At 46.4% G+C, this 12097-nt stretch overlaps 1 long non-coding RNA gene across 1 annotated transcript in view; it reads left to right on the top strand.

Annotated features, from left to right (window-relative positions):
* Nucleotides 1-10339, top strand: part of LOC118243993 (uncharacterized) — a 29641-nt gene extending 19302 nt beyond the window's left edge. The window contains exons 3-5 of the long non-coding RNA XR_004777416.2: nucleotides 265-495; nucleotides 4174-4427; nucleotides 10193-10339. This is a non-coding gene — a long non-coding RNA (uncharacterized LOC118243993). The remainder of the gene's footprint in view (nucleotides 1-264; nucleotides 496-4173; nucleotides 4428-10192) is intronic.
* Nucleotides 10340-12097: the final 1758 nt, after the last annotated feature.

Raw genomic sequence — 12097 nt, 5'->3', positions numbered from 1 at the left:
ACCTATTTCATGCCATTTCCCTCCTCTTTATAAACCTCTATCAATTTAAATGTGTTTTATATGCTTAATTCTTAAGGCAAAGATTTACTTTTATTTTCAAACTAATGATTTTACTAGCCTAGTGCCTAATACAAACAGTCCCAAAATAGGGCAGCTAATCAACGTGAATGTGAGACACGAGCACCAGACAATACCATCCATTCACATAGCAATGTATGTCTGTAACAGGAAGAGAGACTTTTTTTTTCTTTTTTTTTTACATAGGATGCCAGCAGAAACTGAGACTGCTCTTTGATTCAGCGATAATGAGTGAACATTGCACCAACGACATTTACATTTTGCCAGTGGTATGAAAAAACACAAGACTATTCTTCTGAGTTCAGATTTAGGCCCCCAAACGCACGCTGATTTCCTGAAGTTGGAGCGCTCTGAGGCTGCTATTGATGTGAATGAACATCTTGGCAATTTAGCAAAAGATGACATCAGACATGAAAGGTAAATGCAGGGCGGGTGATTACCTGTAAACGTTCCTCCTGGAGGATCTTCTTCTCAGAAGCACATTAACCCGTCTTCCTCATCTCTTTCCCCTGCTGCAGGTGAAATCAAACTTTCATAAGTTTCTGCCATATCTGCTTCATCGGGAAGCTCTGGAAATATATTAGGAGCACGGTTGCAGGCTCTGTGTGGAGGCACTGTGCTGCCACGTACCGTGTCAAACTATTATCTAGGCTTCCTGCTGACTGGTGCTGCTGGAGAAAGCTGAACTTTGGCTTTTGGGGAGGCAGCTAGAGGCAATTTGGTCCGAGCATTGCATCTCTGGCAGGAAGGAGGCTGCGGTTTTCATCTCACGCAGACCTCTGAGGCCACCGACAGGGGCTGTGGCGGTTCAGGCAGGGGCTGTGGAGCACCAGCAGCCCCACAGGGCTGGAAGTCACCTGGAGACCTTGGTCTCCTCCCCTGCTGGGAAGCAACAAAAAGGGCAAACATCACATCTTGATGTCCACTGCCCGGATGGGCACAGGGACCTGGCTGGTGTTAGGGCTATAAAAAATGTGTGCACACATGTATAGCACCACTATATATATACACATATATATATATATACACACACACACACATATATATATGTGTGCATGTAATATATATGCGTGTGTGTGTATATATGTGTGTGTGTGTTTATATATATATATGTGTGTTTACATATATATAATCTATGTATATATGGTCCTGACACACCAGGTTAAAGCTGAAATGAGGAAATAACAAGATCTAGTTCTCATTATTGGCCATTTTGGTATCATGGACGGTACTGCTACTCCTGATTTTCCTGATAGCACTTCTGGTCTAAACCAGAAACACTGTGTGGTCTACCAAGGCCTAAGGAGAAATTCCTTGGGCATCTCAATGATTGTGTGCCTTATCCCAATAACAAACCTTATCATTTTCTTTCTTTATATTTGTGTCACACTAACCCCAAGTTCCACATTTTTTATGACACAACAAGACAGGCCATCTCTGAATGGAAAAGTTAGAATCTTAAAGATGGGAGCCTAACCATCCTGCATCAGGTGCAGCTGCTGGTATCATGTTATCACTGTGCAACACTCCTTTCTGGCAGCAGAGGCCCTGCATTATTCCTGGGTGCTTTCAGATGCTGCTAGCAGAGCTGTTCATCAGCATCTCTCGTACTAAAACTAGGTCTTTTGCTCATGGACTGCCTTCAACAGTCTAACACAGACTTGCCCAGCATCTTGTTAACTACATTGCTATTATCCAAGCTATTACAAGCAGACAGTCCATTTGAGCTTGTCTTCCCCTGCCCAGAGGACGGGGAGGAGGTGGCTCTATTTGTATTGTAGTCATTAACAGGGAAGAACCTGAGCTACCAGCATCAACAGTTTCCCAGTGTTGAATTAAGAGAAATGGCTGTCCACTTTTTTCCTCCATAAAGGATGCACTTAAGCAATTTTTGGTACATTTTCCTTCTGTTTTTGATAAGAAAAAATAGTGTTCTCATTCTCCCATTAGAAACTATTATATAGCAGCTAATACATTTATGGCCAGTAAAAGCAAGCACATCAGTTAACATTTTGCTGGCCAAGTCTGCCACTGCAGAAACAACAAATTATTTTTAAAATTCAGGGACGAAAATGAAGCTCTCTTTCAGTTCCTAACACTTTGCTGACACTGGCAATGCAAGGATCCTCCAAAGTTGTACAGCGTTTTCCTTCGGTGGCTCCAGTTTGTTTGCCATCAAGGAGCTCAGCCTCCTTGCCCAAGGGGTGCAGGCTGGAAAAGCACTCTGCAATGTGCCCTCTTGGTGAGACAGCACTGGTACCACATTCAAAGAGCGTCTCCAAATCCTATGTGGGTACCAACCTAATTTTCTTTCCCTCCCCCCCAGCCTGCAGCTCTTTATCTCATTCGTTCCCCGCTTCCCTTTTGTTAATTTATTATACAAGGGCAGCAGCACACAGCAGATTAAAATCATGAAAGCAAGGCTCATTAGGATTCTGTGTCCTTTGAGTGGTACGTAAAAAAATTCCGTGTGAAATGTCATGAAAGTAGATTCTGAAGTTTTGACAGATGTGAGAAAAGGAGAAATGTTTGCCATTTGTCTTAATGACACTTTAGTAGTCTGGAGAGCCAAGAGAAAAAAAAAAAAAAAAAAAGCCACCCAGCAACAATTCTGGAGGTATGTGAGCTGCTTCCAAAAGCGATGCTGGGGTTGAGAGCACGCCTACGGGATATCAGGGAGCCTGTTCCTTTGCACCAACTGCAAAAAGGATCAGCAAACAGGGTAAAGTAAGGGAATATCATAACCTTCTATGCCTTGTGCTTTGGCTAAGCTGGCTAGTATGCCCCTCCCCACGAGACTGCAGCAATTAGTACTCCTCGAATGCATCCAGCAGCACAAACAGAAACAGGCAAATATTTTAGGAGTGTAAGAGAAAGCATTTGCATGTAATTACTAACCCAGCTGAGACAATTCTTTTCAGTGTTATAGCTGGACAAAATAGTCTTTGGGTAAAATCCAGTTCTGCTGCACTCAGACACTAAGTTGCTGTCACCCCGAAATTGTCCGATAGGGTTTTAAGTTTTGTTCGTGTGCTGCACAAGATAAAGCAGGGGTCATGGACACACCAAATTCTTCTGACTCCTAAGCCCGGCAGCTGGCTCTCCCAGGTTCACGATGGTGTGATGTGAAAACAAACCCAGAAAAAGTGTTTGGTAGATAACTGGTGCCTCTGACCTGGGGCCCGTGAGTGCCAACAGAGGTACAACAGGGTTCAGTGTGCATCTGAGACAAAAAATCCCCCCCAGTCTTTCAAAAGAATCTGAATTTTGAAATCAAGTCATGGCATTACAGCCAGGAGAGGGGGACAATTAATGCCAGCATCTACCCCAGTACAGAGAAGTCCAAGTGGAAAATAATACGGTTTCAAAGAGGGGAAGCAGCACCCTGGAGGAGGAGTGGATTGCAGGGGGGGAAACAGGACTTGTTTTTCCACATGCCGAAAGTTTTTTGTAACCTCAGTTTTGTGATTCAGGGTTTACTGAGTCAAAATTTCTAGGTGTAAACAATGCAATGGCACAGCAGTGTGCTGATTTGAGTTAGAAATGGGAAATGTGCAATGCCTTATTGTGAGGAACTCGTTCTATGTGAGCTATTCATGGCAAGGAATCGATTTGTTGGATTTAGCCCCTTTTCCTGCTCGTGCATTGTCCTGAAAGAGATCACAATTTCCATGAATATGTCCACCGCTCCAAATTATCTGACAAGCCATGCAAACATATTCCAGGCTAAATTGCTGGGGAGCTGCTTGCCGTGATTGCTGCTCAGAGCAGCTGATATTGAAAGCAGAGCCGTTGCTCCGCGGGCACGTAGCTCACCTGGATTGTCAGCTCCCTCTTTGCATCAGCACGGCTTGTTCATGCCAACAGCCAATTGCTAGGACTTTCCCTTCCATCCTTCGTTTGCCTCCAGCTGCTCAGCTTTCTAGACCATGATTTCCAGAGTCAGAATTTCGTGGCTGCTCACCGCAAAGCCCTATCTGTGGTCAGGGCCACCGGGCCAGCCCGGCAGACTGCCTAGCAATGTGACTCTGGAGTAATAATAAATAATAAAAATAATTAAAAAAACAGCTCCTTTGTGCTTTTGTTTTGCTACAGAGAGAGCACCGCACAGAGATGACGTGAAGTTTGCATAATTAATGCTGCATCAAATCTCTTGCTATGGGAAACGAGGAAAAGCCACACGAGGTGTGGGCACGGGCTACTCTCCTTGCTCCTTCTCTCGAAGCCAGCTTGCCCAGGTCTGCCCAAAATCTTCCACACCACAGCCACCGAGCATGAGGACAACCGCTGGCAGGAGTGAGCCTGCACCAGGCCCCACAGCAATATCACTTTCATCATCTGTGGAGTCGGTAAGAATTCCTACCCAGGCTTGCGCAGAGTGCGTTTTTATTTGCAGCTGTGCGAGCTGTGGTTGATTATTCAGAAAGGAAAGAGGCTGCACGTAAAGCCAGCACAGCAAAGCACCAAGAACAGGGCAGGCTCTCCGTTGAAGGCAGACACAGTTAAAATGCAGCTACCACATAGAGAAATTGAGAAGCCATCATGTGTATAAACTTCTCTTCCAGTATTTTTTACCAATTTCCTTGCAGATCCCACACCAATGTTTTTGATTTAGGTAAATAAAAGTGATCCAAACATCTAGTTTTTTTTAATCTCCTCAGCACGTCAATCTAATTCATTAATTTATCACATACCAATTAGCTGTTATTATGCAAGTCCTTGCTTGGCAGATCAGCAATTCCAGGCCCTTGTGAGAGGTAAGCCCTTTACAGAAGTCCTGTATCTGCTAATCCATCTTGCAGCATGCTACCATTACAGGTTGCTTTTGCCTCTCATATTTCCCCTGTTTTAGCGAAAACCGTGTCACCGGGAAGCATGTTCATTCACAACCCACAGCGGTATCTGGGCCTACAGCAGCCTTTTGCAGCAGAAAAATGTTTGTGGGTTTGGTTCTGTTTTTTTTTTTTTCCTTAGCATTACTGCAAGAAAAATATATGGCCACAAAACCAGAATGAAAAGGAAGGCCCCATCATGTGAATGATGCCGAATTCTGTCCTTCTGTGGGTGCAGCGATGTGAAAAATAGAAAACCTGCACCGCCTGACCCCAAGGGTCCCCTTTACATCTGCAGATCCAAACGCAAATAAGACGTGCCAAAAAATGCAAGTATGAGCTCTTTGAAATGGAAGAGAAAAAAAAAAAACATCAACAATACATTTTTAATTTTCTATTGCTGATACTTTGTTATTTAAAATAAAACCTTGAGCTGGAGTGTGGAAAACAAAGAGTGGGCGTGCTGGATGCGAGCATCTCCCTGCCCCAGTGTGGCACGGGGGGACACGAGGCCAGGTAGCCAAAGGGGCACAGACCAGAAGATGCTCACTGGGTACCACTTTGGGAAAGCCAGCATCCCGCTCTGGCTGGCAGTCTGGGCACAGCGATCCCATCCTCCTGTGGACCGAGCTGCTTCCCACATAATCCTGGGTCTTCTCCCAGCGGGCTGCGGATGGAAGAACCGGCGTTTGGTGCATTTCACGGTTTAATCAGGCTCTGCCTCCAAATATTAATGGCATAAATAGAGTTATGGACTATGAAGCACTTCAAGAGGTCATCCAGCCCGTTTCCTTGATTTAAGGCTGCATTAGTCGCAATATATCACTCCTGCCAAAGAGAGATGCAATCTGCTCTTAGAGATCCTCAGCAATCGAGATTTGACAGCCTCCACAGGCTGTTGCCTCACCGTCATTATCATTACAAAGTCACTCCTTGATGCCTAACTCGATTCTTCCTCGCGGCGATTGAAGACCACAGCTCCTTTCCTTGCCACCAGTGATGGAGGAGATTACTCCCAGCTTCCTTGCAGTGGCCTTCCATGCTTGTGAAGATTTGCACATCTCCTCCATCCTCATCTCTGTAGGTTAAACACAAACTCAGTCCTTTCCTGGTGGCACACCTCTTCCTCATCTCACTCTGTACAGGTACGTGCAGGCGAACAAAATCAATGCGGGCACAGAAACTGGGGAGAAAGCTTGTGGCTGAGCGCAACCACCCAAGAGAAACTCTAATGTGCTACCTGGCATTTACACAGCAAGTTGTGCAACTATTTACCAAGCGCTCAGCACACACAGTTTTTAACCATGGCAACCTCTGTATCACGCAGCCCGCATGCATAGACAGCTGTGCCAAATAAACAGGCAACAGACTTGAAATAGCAGCACACTACCGTCTTAATTGTTAGCCCATTGATCTTGTATCAGGTGTAAATAGAAACCTCAGCCAGCACTTCTGGAGGAAAGAAAGATGAATCTTAATCAGTCCTGATAAAAAAAGGGCACCGTATGCAGATCGTGCAATGAAAGGTATTGCAAAAGTTGCTTCTTTGCTGAAAAAGCATACCTCAGTTATCTAGAATATATATATATCAGCCCAAATGTGCAGAAAAAAAAAATGTGACTGATGTGACAGCCACCTGCTGTTACAACCTGCTTTTGCTGCTGTACTTGTTGTGCGTATGTCCCAACATTAATGATAATTATAACATGCAAATATCGCTTGAATACCCAGGCCCTCATTTCTGGGGAGGTGACCCCTAGATCTGCACGTGGTTTCCGACCCAACGCTGTTAACATCTGCAGGCTGGTGACTTGGCCAGGTGCTGCCGAATGCGGCGCTTGCACTCACGCTCGGTGGCAGGGCAGCTGCTCGCAGACACTAGCCCAGCACCGTAACGCCACCATCCATGTCCAGGCCTGGACATGGAGACAAGCGGAGGCATCAGCAGCCCACTGCTCACGGGAGCATCGCGTGTATCCCTCGGTTCACCACCCAGGCTTTTGTTACAGCTGCCTGCCTTCAGACCCAACCCACAGACGCTCACCTTTTCCTCTCTGGACGTGCTGCTGGTGACTCTGCCCATAGCAATACCAGCCCCTCTGGTCCCAAGGGCGTCTTGGTGATGCCATCTGAGCATGGAGCACTTTTAAGGATGGTTTCTGAGCTTGTGCTATTCCCTTGTTAAGAAAACAAGCAGCATTTTCTGCGTTGTGGACTGTGGTTAGAGCAGGTGGCACCTGTGGCCTGGTGACCAGAGGCAGCTCTCCAGTGGCAAAGCCGCTCCTCGGGATGCAGTAACTTAGCAGGAGGGGCATCAAAGAGAAGGTGGGAGGCAAGGTTGTCTTCCCAAAAGACAGTTTGATCAGAGGTGATTTTGTGAGAGCAGTATGAGCAGGGATCAGCAGATTCATGCTGCTGGCTCAGAATTCATCACGAGAACAAACTTTAAATTTGTGGGCTCTAAAAACCACGAGAGCTGTAGATTTTTCACAATTAAGAAAACTTTGTGTAAAAGTGCACACAGGTTCAACAGGCACACTTGACATCACTGGGACGACATGTGGGCTGTGCACACGATACATACTTGCAATATGCCAAACAACCTTCAACACAAACCCAGCAGATTTTGCCCCGAAGTGAGCTCTCACTGCACAACTGTCTGGCAGGGCACAGGGTGGCTTTCCGCACAGCTCCGCCTGAGTGCCACGAGATGCCAGAGCAGTGAAATGGAGGCAGACAGCCCTGCGTTCACCAGCCTCCTGCCCCCACAGATGGGGAGACGGGGCAGGGGGACACAACATGTCCTGCAGGGCAGCGTAAACCAAAGTGTGACCGATGTCAGGCACAAGCTGCGTGAATGTGGAAGGTGAGGCCTGGTCTCTGTCCCGAAGGAAAGGCAATGCCGCCAGGACCAAGGGATGCTGCGTTGTTCCCTCCTGATCCCTCACCACATGCCCAACGGGCTGCCAGCGAGATGGCGCCCACCATGGAGCCACAACAAAACGCCATGGACGAGCAGGCCCTCACAGCAGCACCATGGCCATCTGCAGTGCTTTGGCCTCTTCCAGCCCCAGGGACAGGCAAGTTGTCTGCGCCTTCACACCATTACCCTTCTTTCAGCCAGTTTTTGGGGCCTCATGACATTTTACCACCTGCTTCAACCTTCCTCACGCCACCTTTCCTCCCCGCCAACAGACAGAGTGCTCCCAGTTTTAATTGTTTAAGAGTTATTTTAAAACACCCAGCACAATAATTCCCTTTGAACAGCAGGGCCACGTGGGCTTATGCCTGAGAGTCTGAACAGCAGCTGCTGCAGAAAATAACCTATTCATTAGGCTTCCAAGGACAGACGGTCAAATTACTCAATACAAATAGTTTATCTGACAATTTTCTCTTTGCGGGTCATCTGCACGCAGGCCGCTTCTCACTGGCACTAAACTATTATACCTTTTTTTTTTTCTTCATAAAAATACGTTAAAAGTTGGGCTGGCTCCCACCCACTGCCAGGCTGCCCCATGCCACTGACAGGCCCCAGGCACTCTGCGGGCAGCACAGTAGAGGTGGGCATGCAGGAGCTGGCCCAGGAGGTGTGAAGTTATTGTCTTTTGCTCCCCACTAATATATTTTCTGGGGGTGGAGAGAAAAAAATGAAGCCCTTGGCAGTGTAAATGGATCCTAAATGTAAAGGTGACCAGGTTCTTTCCTCAGGCTGAGACAGACAAACAGATATAGAAAAACTGGTATCTGTTGGCTGTTTAGCAAGTTTACATTCCATTTTCTCTTGTCATGCTGACACAAATTATTTGCTCTTGTGTCTGGATTGCTATTTGCCAAGGGTGTAGTGACTACCCTCAGCCTTTCTTATTTGATTAACTGTCTAAAAGCCGCAGCTCTTTGGAGGCAGTCGGAAAGCTCCCCATCGGGCGTCCCAGATCCTGCAGAGAGCAGCAATTTGTTTTTTTCCATGCACGGCTGGGATCCACTCATCCTCCACGCCACGCCATGTCACTCAGCATCACCAGTACGAGGCGTGGGTCTCACCCCCATGCGCTGCGTAGCGAGCCAGCAGGGCTCCGTGACGCCATGAGACCCCCAGCACAGGTGGTGTGAAGTCCTACGCCTCAGCCAGATTTAAAAAAAAAAAAAGAAAAAAGGAAAAAGAAAAAACACAATTTCCCTGCCTGTGACAGAGCCTGCGTGTCAGCCTGGGGTGCGATGACTGATGGCACAGCTGCTCCTGAGCCGCCGCCGGAGATCTGTAATTTAATTAATGGCTTTTGGCACGTGTGTAACATCAGTCCCATGGCGCCCAGCCTCTGGCTCTGCTTCTCTCCATGCAATGCAGAAGTGGAAGCGCTCAGACCTGGATTTTCCCCTTGGCTGGCAGCAAGGGGAGACCTGAAATGGTTAATGGTGCCAGCTCAGCCCAGATCTTGGAAAAAAAAAATAATAACAAAGTTTCTCCTAAGCTTTTCTGAAATCTGGAGAACTCAGGAGAACCTGGCAAAAATATTTTCTCAGTTGCAATGTACTGGAGGGTGGTTTTCTTTTCTATCGTGGTGCCTTTGATCCTTGTCAGAAGTATGAGATGTAGTGCCAGGCTACAGAGCAAGACAACAACTTAGAGAAAATTTAGCTAAAATGTCCCACCTCTACTCCAAAAAGTCCATCCAGATTTAGAGACCGTCTGCACCCAGATCTCCTATGCCTCAGCCATGACTACAGAGAATGGCCAAAATACCAAATAAATTAGAACTAGTCTGGGGGAAGAGCTGCCTTGGGAGGGTTGCGTGAATGGGGCAGGTAATTCAGTGCCCTCACCCAGTGACATCTCTCCTCCTGGCCAGGAGTTCCTGGTCCAAGCCAGAGCCAGGGACAGAGGCACTTGTATAGTGAAAATAAAAAGAACAAGGCCAAAGAGAGGAAAAAAAAAAGAAAACTCAGAGAACTTTGTTCAACTCCCAGAATGGTCCCCAGATGAATGGATTTGGGATAAAGGGTAAGCATTTTATTTTCCTCAGCATGCCCTGCAGCATTTGTCCATCATTTTCTTTGAGATGCGCCAGGCTTGCTCAGCTCCAATACTTACTGGCAAAAATACTCCTCTGTCATGTTTTCCTGGAATATTTCACATATTTCACTGCAGTCAGGCATTTATGAGGAGTATTTGCTTCTGCTCACCAACTTGTTCATCTTTGGACCACGTTTTAAAAATAGCAAGATTCTATTTCTTTTTTTTTTTTTTTTAATCCTTCCCTTGCTGTTTCCTTTTCATTACCCAGGTACAGCTAGAAAGAAAGCAATCCTCCTTTGTCTTGGACTTTCAGCTGGACCAATGCCTTCTGCTTGAGAAGAGCCGTGCTGCTCCCCCAGAGGCCAGGCTGCACCGCCGTTACGCCTTGCTGCCTCACCTCCCTGCATGAGAGAAAGCCCCAGCGACACCGTGCCCCGAGTGCCGAGACAGCAGGTAATGATTCGCAGATGTGCAATGAAATTTCAGAAATGCGCACTGACTTTTTAGAGATATGCCAACTGGCAAATAAAAATAAAATGAAATAAAATGAAATCTAACATAAAATAATTAAAAAAAAAAAAAGGGTTCTGGTGAGGCTGCATCTTGAGCACTGTGTTCAGCTTTGGGCCCCTCACTACAAGAAGGACTTCGAGGCCCTGGAGCGTGTCCAGAGAAGGGCTACGAAGCTGGTGAAGGGCCTGGAACACAAGTTCCGTGAGGAGCGGCTGAGGGAGCTGGGGTTGTTTAGTCTGGAGAAGAGGAGGCTCAGGGGAGACCTTACTGCTCTCTACAACTGCCTGAAAGGAAGGTGTGGGGAGCTGGGGGTCATCCTCTTCTCACAGATAACTAGTGATAGGACTAGAGGGAATGGCCTCAAGTTGTGCCAGGGGAGGTTTAGGTTAGAAATGAGGAGACATTTCTTCTCAGAAAGAGCAGTCAGGCATTGGAACGGGTTGCCCAGGGAGGTGGTGGAGTCACCGTCCCTGGGGGTGTTCAAGGAAAAGTTGGACATGGCGCTCAGGTACATGGTTTAATGGGTGACATTGGTGGTAGGGTGACGGTTGGACCAGATGATCTTGGAGGTCTTTTCCATCCTTAATGATTCTGTGATTCTATGAAAATAAACCATACTTCACCAATATTGAAACCTTGAAGCCCTCAATGCTACCAGCGCTGAACTGCACTCTCTACTACAGCACAGTAACTTTCCCAACACCTTTTTTCATAATTTACCACCAAAATGTGACTGGATTTTTGACCCAAAAGATGGTTTGCTTTTTATTAGTCTGTTGTTAGCCTTCTGGACATCCACTGCCTACAGCCCATGAATGTTTCATGTATAAAGTTTTTATAGGTTTTCTTATTTGAAAAGTCTTATAGAAAGATAGCTTTGGCTGTATAGTGACCTGGCCAGAGTACATAAGATGGCCATATACAGAGATACCCACCATGAAGACACCACCTCCCACCACCATTTTGTGCTTATACAAAGACAAGGTGATGCCGATGCCAACTGAGCTAGGCACAGGAGCCAAGCTGTAGGTGTAAATCCATAAGCAAGTCAATAGAAACGTGCATAGACTGCCTGTGCTTGGAGTCACGTTTTTCATTTTCCTATAGATGTAGGTATTTATGGCTGTGCTGTATGCTGCACACCCCAAGATTTGATATCAAATGGATATGCAAGTTGAAATAGCCCCACAGCATCTCGAGTGTGCATGCAGAAATGTGTGCATGTTATGTAAATACATGAGAGAATATGTATATGTGTGTGTATATATATATATACACATAAGGGAAATTTACACATTTCATATTTGCATCAGACCCCTTCTTTAACATGCCCTACAAGTAATTTTAGAGGGTAAATCCATATGCAAGTGTGTGTATTGACCCAATTTATGTACACAGGGCTGCCGGAGCAGCCAGCATGCACACAGGCATTGTATAGGTTACAGGCTGCACAAAGAAATAAATGCTGGGGGCTGGATGGTGGCGGTGAGACACAGGAGGGGCAAAGAGACCCTGTGGGTTCCCTTTGTTAAAGGAGGGGGGGCGGAGTGCGTTGTGGCTTCTCCAAGGCTGCAGGAGAATTGTTTTCGGACAAAATATCTAGAAAGTTTCTTGCGTGGCTCTCAAATGGTCTCTCAGGAAAAAAAAAAAAAAAAAGAGT

The sequence above is a fragment of the Cygnus atratus genome, chromosome 4 (genome assembly GCF_013377495.2).
Source record: "Cygnus atratus isolate AKBS03 ecotype Queensland, Australia chromosome 4, CAtr_DNAZoo_HiC_assembly, whole genome shotgun sequence".
Lineage (NCBI taxonomy): Eukaryota > Metazoa > Chordata > Aves > Anseriformes > Anatidae > Cygnus > Cygnus atratus.
Note: the sequence above shows the minus strand (reverse complement) of the source record. Positions and strands in the feature narration are given on the sequence as shown.